Below are 17542 nucleotides of genomic sequence, written 5' to 3'. Positions count from 1 at the left end.
AATGCCATAATAATGACTTTCAAGAACTTACTCTGTAAAAAGCACTGTGTACCTGCCGGCCACTAAAACCTCACAAAGGGTGGCAACTTATATTACTGTACACATATGAGGAGTTAAATGTTCCAACAGTTTCAGTGTTTGCTTGGGTTTCCAAATTTAGAAAATGAGAGTGCTCTGCTTGGAGTCCATATTTGTCCAATTCCAAAATCGTTTTCCTTCATCACTATGGCATTCAGAAGATGGAAATATCCCATCTGTCAGGAGATCAGGAAAGACTTCATGAGGTAAATGGCATATAAGATAGACTTTCAAGAACTGGGATTTTGAGAAACAGATATGTCTGAAAGCTACTTAGGTTACAGAGAAGAGAATGAATCAAAGAGTTTAAAGGGGAGACTCAGGGCATATATTCAAAAGTAGAAGACTTTGAGTACACAATAGAATTTGTGAAGGAAGTAAGACAAGACCAATAGATTGGAAAAGAACTGTAAATGGTTCTAGATCCCAGAAAAATGAGTCTGTGTTTCATTCAAGATGCAAAAGTTAACCTAAGCCCAACTCCACCACTGAACCTAACTAAGGTTATCAGAAGAATGACATTGTAGAAAACTGCTTCCAGGAAGTGACAGTTAGGGTCTGGCCAGCTTTCAGTATTAGAAGAGAAGAAAAAGAGATTCTGGAAGGCAATTACTGAATCAGGACAATGAGGCTGGAAGGTAAGATGAAGTAAAGGACATGAAGTACTGACTAAAACAAAAGGGGAGTGTGTGTGTGTGTGTGTGTGTACACAGGTCAGGAGGAGAAGAACCAAAATAAGATATAGAACAGTTGAATGGGATTTAAAGTGGAATAGATGGAATAATATCTATGCATAAACAACTTCAGTTTGAAATATGGAGTGGGGAGAGCAAGGTTGAGTTAAATCCAACACATGATGGTTGTAACTCCAATACAAAAGAAATCGAGGTTACTGGATATAGCCCAGCAAAAAAGCCACTCTCTTATCTGCAAAACTTAAATACTGCATGGCACACAAGAGATGTTCATTAAAATTGTGTTTACATTTTTTTTTAAAAATGTGTTTAGTAAATGTACGCTTGAATGGATGTGAAGGCAGTATCACCACATACAGATACTGAACGTCACCTTGACAGGCTTGGGGCAGAAGAGAACAAAGCTGCAAGATTCTGACATCTGAAGATGGTGAATGAGGGTCTGGGAGGTCAAGTCATAAGGAGAAAAGGGAAAGGAAAAGGGAAAGATGAAAGATGTCTCACGACAATTCTCTAGAAACCAGAGGTGGTATCCCCCATTGCTCTGAATCTCTGTAGCAAAGTGCTGGGATGTCATACTGAATTAGTAACAGAGAGGTGGATTCTGTGGCTACAGCAGAAACCAGAATCCCAGAATACCCCACAAACAGACTGCTTCACAGAAGAGTAAGAGGAAAAGAAGTCCCTGCATCCACAGCTCATGAGAGGCCTGAGTTCAGGCAGGCTCCCCTCCCACCCACATGGCTCAGAACTCCCAGCAGAGCACAGGGCCGTGGGCAAAGCGGCCCTTGGAGAGTGGAATCAGGCCCTTCTGATGTGGCCGGTGTGGCCTCTTATCTCATCCATAACACCACAGCTCCACAGTACTCTCTCCCAGCACAGAATCTGGGTCACAGTGGAACGGAGCTCTGGCTGTCCTCTGTACCTAATAAGTAGCTTGCATTGATTTTCCAGCCCTCCCTTCGCCACCAGCAGCTCTGACCATCGGCACCAGGGGGCAGGCCTGGAAAATCACTCACACATTATTGGTGCTCTCCATCCCCCCACCCACCCAGAGGTGAATATAAACCCTGAACAGCCTGAGGTCTGAGTATGAGAATCTCTATGTAGGTGAGTCAGAAGCTGGCTAGATCACCAACCACTGGGTTGTCTGCTACACTCATGCTGGTCACCCCTGCTTCTCTAACAGCCCCAGGCCAAGAACATAGCTGCTGCTATGGGTCTCTGTTTCCACTCTCCCAGAAGCCTTTGCTCAGGTAGGTTAGAAGGTCAGGGTACATAAGTCTATGTGGTGGGAAAGTAGGGAAAATGTGAATGGAGAAATCATGGGAAGGAAAGACTAGAGATTATTAAATACATGACTGAATTTATGATTTCTCCTGTTGACATTTTAGGTGAAAATTGTTGTATCCCCTTCTTTCTCTCACAGACATGAGTAGGAAGGTGTTTATTTTTTCCTAAATGGTCTAGTAACACTCATGTGAGCTTGATCACACAGCCAGAGGAACCTCTGCAGAACTTCACTCTGTGTCTTTGTGCTTATCCTGGCCTCTCCCCATGTCTCAAGCCTGTCCTCCTACAGCTACAGGCCAATAAAAATGAGATGACCTTTTTTTTTTTTTTTTTTTTTTTTTGAAGCACTGCATCTTCATTGCTGTGGGCAGGCTTTCTCTAGTTGCATCAGTTGGGGCTACTCTTTAGTTGCAGTGCACGGGCTTCTCATTGTGGTGGCTTCTCTTGTTGCAGAGCACAGGCTCTAGGCACTTGGACTTCGGCAGTTGAAGCACATGGGCTCTGTAGCTGTGGTGCACAGGCTTAGTGGCCCTGTAGCATGTGGAATCTTCCCAGACCAGGGCTCAAACCTGTGTCCCCCACATTGGCAGGCAGATTCTTAATCACTGGACCACCAGGGAATCTTGAGATGATTGTTTTTAAGCCTAGGACTGGAGAGTAGAGTGTTATCTTGTGGGTGACAAGATTTTCTCCAAGGTCTCTAAGGACTTCCTTGCCCAGGTGCACACCTGTGCAAGTGAGGAGTCATCCTCCGGTACTGCCAGACTCTGGCTCAACAGGCAGATTTGGGTGAGAAAGGGACTCAAACAGGGTTACTCTGTGGGGACTCACCCCATATTGTCCTGGGGCAGGAGCAGAATTCCTATTGAGGTGGGTTTGATCAGAGCCAGGCCTTTGTAGGAGGGATTGGATTGGGGATTTGTATCTGTCCATCTCCAGAAAAAACTGACTGGCTTGTGTGTGGAGGTATCTCCATCTGACCCAGTGTCCTGGAGTGGTGAGCAATGAACAGTGAAATACAGGATTATGTGCTGACCAGGCATCAGAAGTCGAACTGAAGTTCTGTTCCAACAGGACAAAGATAGCGAGAAGGAAAATTACCCACAGGAAAGACCAGCTCTAAAGTCAATTACACTGATCCCCTATGGCTATTGCTATTTTCTTTGAAGTATCCTATCTATTGAAATGCTTAATTTACAGTAAAAGTACAATGACTTCTAGCATTTGTTCAATTTTTTTTATGGCCCCAAACATCTTTTATTTAAGGTTCATATTTTTGAGTTGTGTTGTTATTCAGAAAATAAGGAATAACCAGTGTGCAATAAAAACAAAATCTGTTGTAAGAGGGGAAAAAAAGTAAAGGGTTTAACTTCTACTAGTAAGAAAAGGTTTTGGACTTCCCACTCAAAGGAGCTTATTCTTATTTTACTCACAACTATCTATCTCTGTGGAACTTCACTGCTGCTGCTGCTGCTACTAAGTCACTTCAGTTATGTCTGACTCTGTGTGACCCCATAGATGGCAGCCCACCAGGCTCCCCCATCCCTGGGATTCTCCAGGCAAGAACACTGGAGTGGGCTGCCATTTCCTTCTCCAGGAACTTCACTGAGAACCTGCTAATTGGGGTTTCCAGGGCACAGTTAGCAGAAACAGAAGGGTAGAACAGGTTGGGAGAATCTGTACTCACTAAGAGCTATGGCGCCTCCTTCCTCTGGGGCACATCCCCAGAGCTGATCTCACAAAATCTGGGGCCGCATAGTCCACGGCAAATCTTTACCTCCAGTAGCCCTTCAGTGCCTGCATGGTAAGTTGCTTCAGTGCTGCCCAGCTCTTTGCGACACTATGGACTGTGTTGCCATGCCCTCCTTAAGGGACCTTCCCAACCCAGGGATTGAACCCACATCTCTTACGTCTCCTGCATTGGCAGGCAGGTTCTTTACCAGTAGCACCACCTGGGAAGCCCCCTATAGCCCCTGAAATGCCATAAAATAATCATTGACATAACAGTGTCCCAAAGTCATCAAGAAAATACATTATGAATAACTCTCATGTCACCTTTGCTTAAAATCCCTCTAAGATTCCCAGGCACTTATAGCAGAAGTTAAATATTTTGGCAAGTTAAATATTTTGGCAAAGTTAAATATTTGCTGAAGGATTTAACTACTTGTCTGAAGGCCCTGCAAATAAAATATTCAGCCTATTGATTGGTATGTAATATATATCAATGATATTGCAATTAATATCTGAGGATAGTGAAGAACAGGAGAGCCTTCTGCAATATCCGTGAGGTTGCAAAGAATCAGACATAACTTAGTGACTAAACAGCAACAAAAATTATAATCAAAATCATTTGTTTTATTATTGTGATTAATAATAATGTAATAAATAATACTAATAACATCATATACACTGCTGTTATATATTTTAGTAGTATTTTAGTATATGTTAGTATTTTATTGTTATACAAAATACTATAATTAATAATATTAGTATACTATATATATTGCTTGCTGCTGCTGCTGCTAAGTCACTTCAGTCGTGTCCAACTCTGTGCGACCCCAGAGATGGCAGCCCACCAGGCTCCCCTGTCCCTGGGATTCTCCAGGCAAGAACACTGGAGTAGGTTGCCATTTTGTTCTCGAATGCATGAAAATGAAAACTGAAAGTGAAGTTGCTCAGTCGTGTCTGACTCCTAGTGACCCCATGGACTGCAGCCTACCTGGCTCCTCTGTCCATGGGATTTTCCAGGCAAGAGTGGGGTGCCATCGCCTTCTCCGATATATATTGCTTACTATATTATTATTATTGTTTTTGTGTGAAACACATCCCACACTGTCTTGTTCTTAGTTGGTGCTTAGGAGGAGTGGGTTTCAATTCTTTCAACTCCTTTGCCAAACAGAAAAGAGCAAAAGATGCTGGATTTAAGAGGGACTAGTCCCAGTTTAGCACATCACAGGGGCACTGGCCTTAGTTTGCAAAGAGTGGAGTCAATGAAGATCAGAAAACAAGAATTCAGAAAGAGCCAAGGGTTTAACCCACCTTACCATCCTCTCCCTTCCACCAAAAGTTGAAACCAACCTAAGAGAAGACTTAATAAGTGATGAAAGGCATAGGCACAGGCACAGCACAGTGTAATGAAAACAGAAGATTTCAGAAAGAGATGATCAAGTTAGAGTTGCCATCTGAGCCTACAAAGATTTCCTAAAAACTGAGGAAGAGCGGCTACAATGGGTTTCTTATAAGTCAGGTCCCATAAGCCTCCCCACCAAGTAGTAGGGAAACAGGTAAGTAAACCAAGAAAAGCAGGTGTTTTACTGATATACGAAATATTTAGCTTCTCTTTGTTATCTCCTGACTTAACTATATGTTTTCTGTTTATGATACATCTCCCCTTGATTTTATATCTTGAAACAGTATTCAAATAAAAGACATGATCCTCCCTGTTCTATTTAATTAAATATAATGAGAATAACTTTCTTCAAACATTAAATTAACACAAACTCTGAAGGAATTGGGCAGAGAGAAAAGATATATGTTTCATTTTATATAAAAGTATAATCTTCTAAGCATTACAAATATATATGAAAGCTGCTCAGTCAAGTCCAACTCTGCGATCCCATGGACTGTAGCCTGCCAGGCTCCTCTGTCCATGTAATTCTCCAGGCCAGAATACTGGAGTGGATAGCTGTTCCCTTCTCCAGGGGATCTTCCCAACCTAGGGATCAAACCCAGGTCTCCAGCATTACAGGCAGATTCTTTACTGAGTCACCAGGAAAGCCCATATATATATGGCGCTAGTGGTAAAGAATCCACCTGCCAATTCTGGAGACGCAAGAGACACAAGTTCAATCTCTGGATTGGGAAGCTCCCCTGGAGAAGGAAATGGCAGCCTGCTCCAGTATTCTTGCGTGGAAAATTCCATGGACAGAAGAGCTTGGTGGGTCACAAAGAGTTGGCCTGTGGCCCATGGGTCACAAAGAGTTGGACATGACTGAGCACACAGCACACACACATACAACACACACACACACACACGTACATACACAGACACATATATGGGGCTTCCCTGGTGGCTCGGATGGTAAAGAATCTGCCTGCAATGCAGGAAACTCAGCTTCAATCTCTGAATTCAGGAATTCCCCTACAGAAAGGAATGGCTACCCACTCCAGTATTCTGGCCTGGAGAATTCCATGGACAGAGGAGCCTGGCAGGCTATAGTCCATGGGGTCACAGTCAAACATGACTGATCAACTAACACTTATATATAATCTAAGAAAAAAGAAAGGCGTTCTTTATATCCAGAAAACAGAACATTAAAAATCCAAAACATCTGAAACCAAAACCACAACCATTACCAGTTTGTTCAATCCCACATAATTAATTCTTATTCTGCTTGATCTTGGGTGAGCAGTTTTATGAACCTGTCAGTTTCTCTATTAGAGTTCTAGAAATACCAACTCAGTCCAGTGCTATGGTCTCAAAATTATGTAAACTAAGCCATCAGAATCCTCTAGCCCAGAGTTCTTGTCATAGTCTTTTCCAAGGGTCTCTGAGAAGACAAAGCATTCCGGCCTATAGATAATGGCAAATACTTCCAGGGAAGAATCAGAGCAAAACAAAATCTGTCTGTGGGTGATAAAATATTTAAAATGGCGTGTTTAAGATCTGGTAACAGTTAATAAGAATATTTGGTTGTTTCTATGACATTCAACATTATAGAATAATTACTAGAATGGTGATTGGACATCTCATGGGTGTCCTAATTTCTAGGAAATTAATACAACTTCTGAAATATTTACATTTATATTTACCCATACAAATATAACCTAAATTAATATCACTTCTTATTTGGAAGAGGACAAGCCTTTCCATGCAATAATCCAACCTATCAAATAAACCAAATTAGTATAACATCTTTCTTTTCACAAGGTGAGAGAACAAATCCCTTGAGACTTTCCATGGAGTCTTTGGAATAAGTCAGTTTGGAGTCAAGATAATTTCATTTAGGATCTGACTTGGAGAAGGCAAAATTGTCAAAAGTGTTAAAAAAAAAAAAAATACCCTTAGCTCTTTGAAAAGTGATAAGACTTGGTTTTCTTAAATAATCAAGGATAAGGTTAACTAACATAAGGCATACATAACATAAGGCTGATAAAAATCTTTGTTTCTTAGATGGGTGACTTAAAAGATAAAGAAAAATAGTTTGCAATCTATTAAGAACAAACCAACAATCCAAGAAAACTCTTGTTATATTAGTAGAAAGAAAAACAGATTCTAGTTTTGCACTGTTACATTTTTGAGCTTATCTTTAAAACACCATATAAATAAATCCATTCAATCTTAGCCAGCTGAACAACACATAAAATTACTCTTCCTCTAAATCTCCTATAACTTTCTATATCCATTCAATTTTTTCCCCTACATTTTTCTCTTTCTCACTCTGGGACAAACAGTCATTTCACTTCAGGACAAAATTATTCTGTTTTTCTTTACTGAAGACACATGCTTCAACATATCGCAAACTTTTTCTTACTGAAACATATCCTACTTTTCTGTATACTTTGCCTGAAAAAGTTGTTCCCTTATTATTTTTGGTAGTTTTATTTTCATACACTTATTATAATTTTTTAGACATTAGTAACCTGTCTTTCACAGAAAAAAAATCTGGGAGGAAGTAGACAATTATGAACTGCCTGTCACATACCAGTATTCTGTGGTAGACTAACAAATTTTCTGAATATACAATTTTATAGGTCTATACTTCCTCATATTTTTCAATGTGGTAAAAAGAACATATTGACAGACTCAAATATATTTAGATTCTCTATAACAAACAAAATTCAAAAGCAGAAAGCACATACACTTAAATGTATATTCAGTAATGAATTATTTAGCAGTTCAGGTTACTTAGAAATGATTGAGATGTTTAGTGAATATCTATTACTTAGCAAAACTCTAAGATTGTAGGTTACAAAAAAGAAAAAGAAAAAGATTTTGGAAACTAATTTTAGGCAGACACAAAACTGCCCATAATCTCCAATTATTTCCCTGTTAACTATTTTCACAGTGCATATTGGGGGTGGAGAACCCTGAAAAAATAAATTAAATGCTTGGAAGGTTTTTTGTTTGTTTTACTTCTGTGCTGGATTTACATTAGGCAATGGATATCAAAGAATTCGTTTTTACTGCATCTTTACTTATACATTTGTTTTTTAGATTGAATTGATAACTTTTATAATCTTAAATATCTAGTAGATATCATATTACCTTATTTGACCAGTAAACCCAAGTAGAATAAAAATGTATGCTCGTATTACAGTCAGTACTGATAGTCAGAAGGTATTGCTGTTTTTACTCAACAGTATTAAATTAATGTCAACAGTATTAAATTAATGTCAACAGTATTAAAATAATCTTCAAAGATTTGCTCAACTCACAGTTTTTGGGATTGTTCCTATATTTCTGGAAGATTTTAGTAATATTTAATTTATATAAACACTCATTTACCTCTAAGCTGATTTAAATAGAGCTCTTTACAGGACTTTATAAATTTGGTAATACCATTCAGAGGAAGGAAAATATCACAGATGCATAACATATGTACATACATCCATAAACATATGTACAGACAGATGCAAACAGATCTTATACCTTTCCATCTAAAATTTTAGCCACGAGCCAGGTAAACACAGAAGCACAAAAACTCACTGGTTTATTTCCACTCTCTGTCTAAATCGTGTTTCTGACAAATAGAACAAGTCAAGGCTAACCACTCAATATGAGAGTTAAATCCTTTTACCAATATCCGCAGATCTTTTGCCCTGTCTTACAGACACTAGACTACATTATAGGTGAGAGACTGAGGGAATGTGAAGCAGCTGCTGTGAAGCTGTCTCCAAAGTCTGACCCAGTTAAAATATCCAGTCTGTTTCCAATTGGCCTTCTTTATTTTTCTTTTCAGCCTCATGCAATTGCTTTTGGGGGTCCCTGAGTCCCTTGAAGGGCTTCCCTGATGGCTCAGACAGTAAGAATCTGCCTGCAAAGTGGGAGACCTGGGTTCGATTCCTGGGTTGGGAAGATCCCCTGGAGGAGGGCATGGCAACCCACTGCATTATTCTTGCCTGGAGAATCCCCATGGTCAGAGGAGCCTGGTGGGCTACAGCCCATGGAGTCCCAAAGAGTTGGACATGACTGAATCCCTTGAGAGCCCCAGGGGACAGAGAGCAACAAGTCCAAGTGCCTGAGAGGCTAGAGTGAGAAGAAAAAGGTCTGGCATGGTGAACAGAGGATGAAGGGGCCTGAAGAGAGGCAAAAAGGATTCAAGGAGTGGAAGGAAATATTGAAGGCTGTGAAGGAGGAAGGATGAGTGGAAGCAGTGGGAAGCGAGAAGTCTCAGAGGAACAAGATTGAACAGATCCTCAGTTTCCCAATGAAGTTCCTATCAACATTAGTAAAGTCATGCCAGCAAGAAAGCAAGCAGAAGTTAGCAGAACATATAGTCATATGAGTTCAAGAAGAGGGTTTCAGCTGACTGAGAAGCTCCACTGGGAGAAACAGAATCAAAAAGAGAAAACAGAGGTCTCAAAAGAGCCAGGGGGGGAAAATTCCCAACCTAGGACTCAAGGACTAAATCCACACTTGACAAAAAAAGCCAGAAAGAAATTTTCTAGCCCAGAAAGTCAGAAAGTGTATTTCCATTTGAAACAAAGAACCAAGCCCAGGACTCAGGGAGTGAATGAATCTTACTCCAAACAAAGAGCCAGAAAGAAAGCCTTACAGCCCAATGTGTATTAGTCATAAAGTCATGCCCAACTCTTTGCGAACCCATGGACTGTAGCCCACCAGGCTCCTCTGTCCATGGGATTTCCCAAGCAAGAATACTTGAGTGGGTTGCCATTTCCTTCTCCGAGGGATCTTCCCGACCCAGGATTAAACCTGGGTCTCCCATATTGCTTCTCTCCACACTGTTTCTGTCCTTTAATGTGCATATCTTTGTGAAATGTTTCCTTAGTATCTCTAATTTTCTTGAAGAGATCTCTAGTCTTTCTCATCCTACTGTTCCCCTACACTTTTTTGCATTGTTCACACAGGAAAGCTTTTTTTCATCTCTCCTTTCTATTCTTTGGAACCCTGCATTCGCATGGGCATATCTTTCCTTTTCTCCTTTGCCTTTAGCTTCTCTTCTTTTCTCAGCTATTTTTAAGGCCTCCTCAGACAACCATTTTGCCTTTTTACATTTCTTTTTCTTCCAGATTGTTCTGATCACTGCCTCCTGTACAAAAAGGACAGAAAGAGCATAGACCTAAGAGAAGCAGAATTATTAAGAAGAGGTGGCAAGAATACATAGAACTATACAAACAAAAAAAAAAGATTTTAATGACCCAGATAATCATGATGTTGTGATGACTCACCTAGAGCCAGACATCCTGGAATTCAAAGTCAAGTGGGCCTCAGGAAACACAATTATGAACAAAACTAGTGGAGGTGATGGAATTGCAGCTGAACTATTTCAAATCCTAAGACGATGCTGTGAAAGTGCTGCACTCAATATGACAGCAAATTTGGAAAACTCAGCAGTGGCCACAGGACTGGAATAGGTCAGTTTTCATTCCAATCTCAAAGAAAGGCAATGCCAAAGAATGTGAAAATTACCACACATTGCACTCATTTCTCATGCTAGCAAAAGTAATTCTCAAAATTCTCCAAGCCAGGCTTCAACAGTACATGAACTAAGAACTTTCAGATGTTCAAGCTGGATTTAGAAAAGGGAGAGGAACCAGAACTCAAACTGCCAACATCCATTAGATCATAGAAAAAGCAAGAGAATTCCAGAAAAACATCTACTTCTGCTTCATTGACTATGCTAAAGCTATTGACTGTGTGGATCACAGCAAACTGTGGAATATTCTTAAAGAGATGGGAATATCAGATCACCTTACCTGCCTCCTGAGAAACCTGTACACAGGTCAAGAGCAACAGTTAGAACTGGACATGGAACAACAGACTGGTTCCAAATAGGGAAAGGAGTATGTCAAGGCTGTATATTGTCACCCTGCTTATTTAACTTATATGCAGAGTACATCATACGAAATGCTGGGCTAGATGAAGCACAAGCTGGAATTAAGATTGTTGGGAGAAATATCGATAACCTCAGATAGGCAGTTGGCACCACCCTTATGGAAGAAAGTGAAGAGGAACTAAAGAATCTCGATAAAAGTGAAACAGGAGAGTGAAAAGGCTAGCTTAAAGCTCAACATTCAAAAAACGAAGATCATGGCATCCAGTCCCATCGTGTCATGGCAAATAGATGGAGAAACAATGGAAACAGTAAGAGACTTTATTTTGGGGGGGTCAAAAATCACTGCAAATGGTGACTGTGGCCATGAAATTAAAATATGCTTGCTCCTTGGAAGAAAAGCTATGACCAACCTAGACAGAATATTAAAAAACAGAGACATTACTTTGCCAACAAAGGTCCATCTAGTCAAAGCTGTGGTTTTTCCAGTAGTCATGTATGGATGTGAGTGTTGGACCATAAAGAAGGCTGAGCACTGGAGAACTGATGCTTTTAAACTGGTGTTGGAGAAGACGTCTTGAGAGTCCCTTGGACTGCAAGAAGATCAAACCAGTCAATCCTAAAGGAAATCAATCCTGAATATTCATTGTAAGAACTGATGCTGAAGCTCCAATACTTTGGCCCCCGATGCGAAGAGACAATTCATTAGAAAAGACCCTGATGCTTGGAAAGATAGAAAGCAGAAGGAGAAGGGGACAGCAGAGGACGAGGTAGCTAGATGGGATCACCAACTCAATGAGCATGAGTTTGAACAGGCTCCACGAGATAGTGAAGGACAGGGAAGTCTGGCATGCTGCAGTCCGTGGGGTTGCAGAGTTGGACATGACTGAGGGACTGAACAACTCCTGTATTGCAGGCAGATTGTTTTACCATTTGAGCCACCAAGGAAGCTACAGCCTAGTAGGTACCTCACAAATAAAGAAGCCTTGGCCTCTAACCCAGCTTCTAGAGTATCCTCAGAATCTTAAGAACCAAAATCTATCAGTAGGCTGTCATCTGGGGCACCTGTTCATAATCTGGACTCACCAATGGACCCTCAACAATCAGAAACAAAGACAAAGTCATCAACGGTGTTGATTGCTGCAGCCTAGGTAAGAGGTCCAAGGGTCCAACGATGCATCTTATGTAAGTCACAGCATAGGTACTTCCAAAGAAAAGCCAGGGCCAGACAGTAGGTGAAGCAGTAAAAACCAGTCTTACTCAGAAATACCACATTAGAAGGAAGAGACATGAGTATAGAGCTAAGCTCAATTCCAAATACAGCAAGGGCAAGTGGGCATTTATAATCCAGGAGCACGGTGGGGGTCAGGATGTTCCAAAGAGGATGCATCATGGTAAAGAACACTATGATTCAACTGACTTGACAAAATTCTTGCTGATGGCAGACCAGCGTGAATAGATATCAAGGGTGGGGGATAAGGAACTTGATTAGATATTAAGGGTGATCAGATATCAAGTGTGAAGGGTTGTTTCTCAATTGACTTTACAGGATTCTTGCTAAAACCAGTCCTGACAAGAACAGACACAGAAGTCCACCATTAAGTAAAGAAGAGGGCTTAGAAGGGCCTGACTAAAGACTGGTCAAGGAGAGAGCCTCTGTCACCTTAAACCCTGAAAGATGTCCAGGAGGCAGGTGGGCTAAAAGTCAATAAATCTCCCATGGGACTCATATGGGAGAAACAACCAAAGATCTTTCACTAAAATTCCCTTTTATACCTCTGGTCACCATCCCTAGAAAATGTAGAGAAGAGGATGACAACAGGGGGCATTATTCAATTATTTCAGATTATCAGCCAAGGAGATGGCATATTGTCAGGTCAGACCAAGTCTTAAGCTAAATGGAACATTTTCTCCCTACTCCCTGCTAAGTTCTAGCTCATGTAGAATACCAGAGAGTTATAGTGTGAATAAATTACTCAACCCCACTACACAGATATGCCTACTGGGAACTGAAGAAAATGTGTGTTAACAAGGAGTTTTATAACGGTAAAGGCTGTGTTCGTTTTACAGACCCACCTTCTTTGAAACATGGAGCAGTTCTCAGAGCTGAGCACACAATGTTGATATCACATGGCCACTGTATTTGCTCATGCACTCACCTAATCAATCACTATCTCACATCTACCCTGTGCCAGGTGCTATGCTAGGAACAGGAGGTACAAAGCTGAGAAAAATGATTCCGGCCCAAAGAGTGTTGCCACTGGAACAAATTCTTTCAAGTCAACCATTAACCAACGTACTTTCATCACTTCATGGCAAATAGAAGGGGAAAAGGTAGAAGCAGTGACACGTTTTATTTTCTGGGGCTCCAAAATCACTGTGGACAGTGAGTCCAGCCATGAAATGAAAAGATGCCTGCTCCTTGGAAGAAAAGCTCTGACAAACCTAGGCAGTGTATTAAAGAGAACAGACATTACTTTGCCAGAAAAAAGTCCATCTAATCAAAGCTATGGTTTTTCTAGTAATCACGTACAGATGTGAGAGTTGGGCCGAAATGAAGGCTGAGGGTGGAAGAATTGATGGTTTTGAAATGTGGTGCTGAGAAGACTCTTGAGAGTCTCTTGGACTGCAAGGAGATCAAACCAGTCAATCCTAAAGGAAATCAACTCCAAATAATCATTGGAAGGATTGATGCCAAAGCTGAAGCTCCAATACTTTGGACCCTGATGCAAAAAGCTGATTCATTGGAAAAGATTCTGATGCTAGGAAAGTTTGAAGGCAAAAGGAGAAGAGGGCAGCAGAGGATGAGGTAGCTAGATAGCATCAGCGACTCAGTGAACATGAGTTTAAGCAGGCTCCGGGAGATCATGAAGGAAAGGGAAACCTGGCATGCTGCAGTTCATGGGGAGTCAGTCATGACTTAGCAGCTGACAACAACTAAACAATGGTTTCTGAATTTTAACCTTTCTCCAACCTCCAATTAATGCTATACCTTTTCTCATAATCTCTCTGAAGAAACCCTTTTCATAAACGTTAATTCTCACTGGGAATGTCTATGAGTCACAGTAAAAATAGTTTCTTTTAACAAACTTAATGGTATTAATACTTTGGCCATCTGATGCTAAGACCCAACTCTTTGGGAAAGACCCTGATGCTGGGAAAGATTGAGGGCAGGAGGAGAAGGGAGTAACAGAGGCTGAGATGGTTGGATGGCAGCACTGACTCAATGGACATGAGTTTAAGCACAAACTCCGGAGACAATGATGGACAGGGAAGTCTGGTGTTCTGCAGTCCATGGAGTCACAAAGGGTCATACTTGACTAAATGACTGAAAAATAACAGAATGTTGTTGAGGTTTATTAATTTTTTATTAATTGAAGTGCAACTTCTGGACATCTTTCCTGGGTACTTTCGGTAAGTGTCATATACACTTACAGATGGCAAAGAAAAAAAAAAAAAAACTCAACAAGGAAAACACTCATGCCATTAAAAATGCACCAGAAAGATAGAAGGATATGGACAGCCCAGAGGCCCAGAATCATAACTGGAGAAAGACAGCATCAGAGATCCTGATAACTTCTGACCCTTCTGGTTGTCCAAGGGTCAGACAAAACCTTTAGAAAATGATTTGTATACTTAATGGCCTATGATAAATGACTAGTGGTAAGAGCCATAATCATTAGTATCGAAGTCCTTTTCTTTGGTCATCTGCTGCATTCATAAAGGATCTACTTACTACACAGGAGTCAATCTAGCTTCAGAATACGCTGCTTTTCTAAGATAAAAAAGCACGTGCAATAATACCCTATCCCACTCCACTCTATCCACAGTTTACTTAGGTAAATTCAGTATAAATCCCTGAACTTGCACCTGTAATAAAATTTAGCTTCAGGTTGAGTTGCCATGAGAAGAAGAGAAAGATGTGACCTGGAAGTGCTAACTGTTAGTGCCCTTTGTAGTGGAGACTGGGCTTTTTGGATGGCCCAGGAAAATGCCCAATGTGAACATGGCAAGAGAAACCAGGCCTGGATCACTTTTAACCACTGACTGGAGAAAGGTAATAGCTCATTGGGTTATAAACTGATTTCATTCGGGCTTCAGAAAGTTTTCCAATACCCTCCAAGCCTATGAATACTGGGTTGCACCATATGAAATCATTACTATTTGTAGTTAAAACAATCAAATATCAGCTATTTCAAGCAGTTCAACCTAACAAATGCCCAGAGAAACAATGTCACAGTTCGAGCAGTACCGTATTTGTGCCTGAAAAAAAGACAATGGTAGGAGTCAATGCTGACTGATATACTGCGGCTGATATATTACATGAGTCCTATGAGCTACAGAGAGCCCATTCAGCTATGTCTGCACTTCATAAATGCCCTCCAACAGAAACAGAATATGCTGCAATAATGTCTTCCTTCAACGTGGCCTCTTGGGTACCATCTCTCCCACCCCACAAACATAGACGGATAGAAGAAAGCATTCGGAGGGAGAAGAGTGAAGATGGAGCCGGAGGGAAAAGGAGGAAACAAGGGAGAGGTAGGGGAAAGATGTTATATAAGTTGACAGTGCTTTCAGTTTACAATACTGAACTCTTTCTGGATTGACAGTGGCTTAAACTAATGATACTTTTTCTTGTCTCTAATACCAAGAAGTTCAGAAAAGGAGGTCAACATGGTGTGTTTTTTATGTTTCTTTCTAAAACAAGTTGACTCTAACCTCAGAGGTCACAAGATGGCTTCTGTCGGTCTAGCCTTCACATTCATGCTCCAAGCAGGAGGAAGAGGAAACAGTAAAAGAAATATTTATCCTGTTTTTCATAAAGCAAGTGTTCCTAGAAGCCCTGGATCCCACCCACACCATGCAGAAACCCTTTACATCTCATTGGCCATAACTGTGTTACATGGACACCTACATGAAAAAAGATGTTGGAACAGTGGGTATTTGGTGGAAAGCAAGGCTATGACATCAATGAATTTTCCTGAAGCAGCATTCCAATATCCAGTGAACAGTTTCATGGGTTTCAGGAGACAGTTGTGAAGACTTCCCTGGTGGCCAAGTGGTTAAGAATCTGCCTGCCAATGCAGGAGATATGGGTTCAATCCCTGGTCTGGGAAGATTGCACATGCTGCAGAGCAACGAAGCCATGCACCACAACTACCGAGCCCATGCTTGGCAACAAGAAAAGCCACCATCGGAAGAAGCTCACACACCTAATAAAGAGTAGCCCTCACTCACTGAAACTAGAGAAAACCTATTTGCGGCAGTGAAAACCCAGGGCACCCAAAAATAAATAAATATTTTTAAAAAGAGATAGCTGTTGTAACCATGGCAGGGAAAAAACTGTGTGTTCCAGAGTCCGGTCACTAACTGTGCTGCTGCTGAGAGGGCTTTGCCAGTGGCATCAGTGGCTTCCTGAACCTGGATCACTATCAAGTGACCTCCAGTCATTACCTTCCTGACTCTTGCAGAGACAGAAGCAGCCCAGGCTAACTCATTCTACAGTCTTGTTACAGAAATTTGTTTCTAGAGGCCCAGCCTGGAGTCTATTCTCCAGCAGTCCTCCACAGTTCTGTAAACACTTAATGATCTTTTAAAAATCTTTCTGTTTACAGTTTTCACTTTCTGCAACAGAGCCCTAACTGATGCATGAGTTTCCTGTTCCTGCCACAGGTAGTGAAGTGGAAAGACAGCTTTGTGGGGCCTCAGCTTCTGCCCAGGACTGTCAAGGAGAAACTAACAAGAATTAATTTCCTAAGCTACCTGAACTTCCCCAAGAGAATACATATTTATTCTCCAGGCCCAGCTTTAATTGCAAAGATCTGCATCTAAGTGTCCATGGTTCTGATGTTACTTCTTTCCTGAACAGATGACACTTCTTTTGCATCTGCAGGTTTTGGATTTCCTCTCTTGTTAGTTTTCTTTCCCTTATATACAATGACTTCAAGACTAATATCCTGATACATGGATGTATCACAGGGTATTCAGTCTCTGAAATTCATAATCATTTTTGGAAGCTGTTTCTCTACCAAAAAAAAATTTATTTGTAATTTGTTAATATATTTCTCGTTTCACAGAGCTATCTTTAAAGAATAGAGACTAGAGAGAGAAAGAGATACGCAAAAAGTCTTTGCTGTAACCATTTCACTAGTGCCAGCCAGTTGTGGCTAGTCCTCAGCTGAACCTCAAAACCACCAGAACACAAGCTTTCCAAGGAGAAGGGGCATGTAAATTTACCACTTTGTGTTTAGCACCTAGAACAAAGTCTGAGACATACTTGAAGCTTAAAAAATGTTGAATAAATGAATGTATACTGACACATCAGAAACCACACCCCACCCAGCCTCCCATACCAGTCACCAGGGCAAAGCCATTGGAAATGATGCCATCCTCACCTATGTCTGCACACTGTCCTTCATCCTCTTAATCAGTGTACTTGGTTTACTCTGGATAAGATTC

General features: G+C 41.0%; 1 long non-coding RNA gene across 1 annotated transcript; it reads left to right on the top strand.

The window, feature by feature from the left end:
• The first annotated feature begins 1875 nt into the window (after positions 1-1875).
• Positions 1876-16395, top strand: LOC139181085 (uncharacterized). The gene is made up of 2 exons (XR_011565201.1): positions 1876-2029; positions 10320-16395. It is a non-coding gene; the product is annotated as an uncharacterized lncRNA (long non-coding RNA).
• Positions 16396-17542: the final 1147 nt, after the last annotated feature.

The sequence above is a fragment of the Bos indicus genome, chromosome 3 (genome assembly GCF_029378745.1).
Source record: "Bos indicus isolate NIAB-ARS_2022 breed Sahiwal x Tharparkar chromosome 3, NIAB-ARS_B.indTharparkar_mat_pri_1.0, whole genome shotgun sequence".
In the NCBI taxonomy this organism is placed as follows: domain Eukaryota; kingdom Metazoa; phylum Chordata; class Mammalia; order Artiodactyla; family Bovidae; genus Bos; species Bos indicus.
Note: the sequence above shows the minus strand (reverse complement) of the source record. Positions and strands in the feature narration are given on the sequence as shown.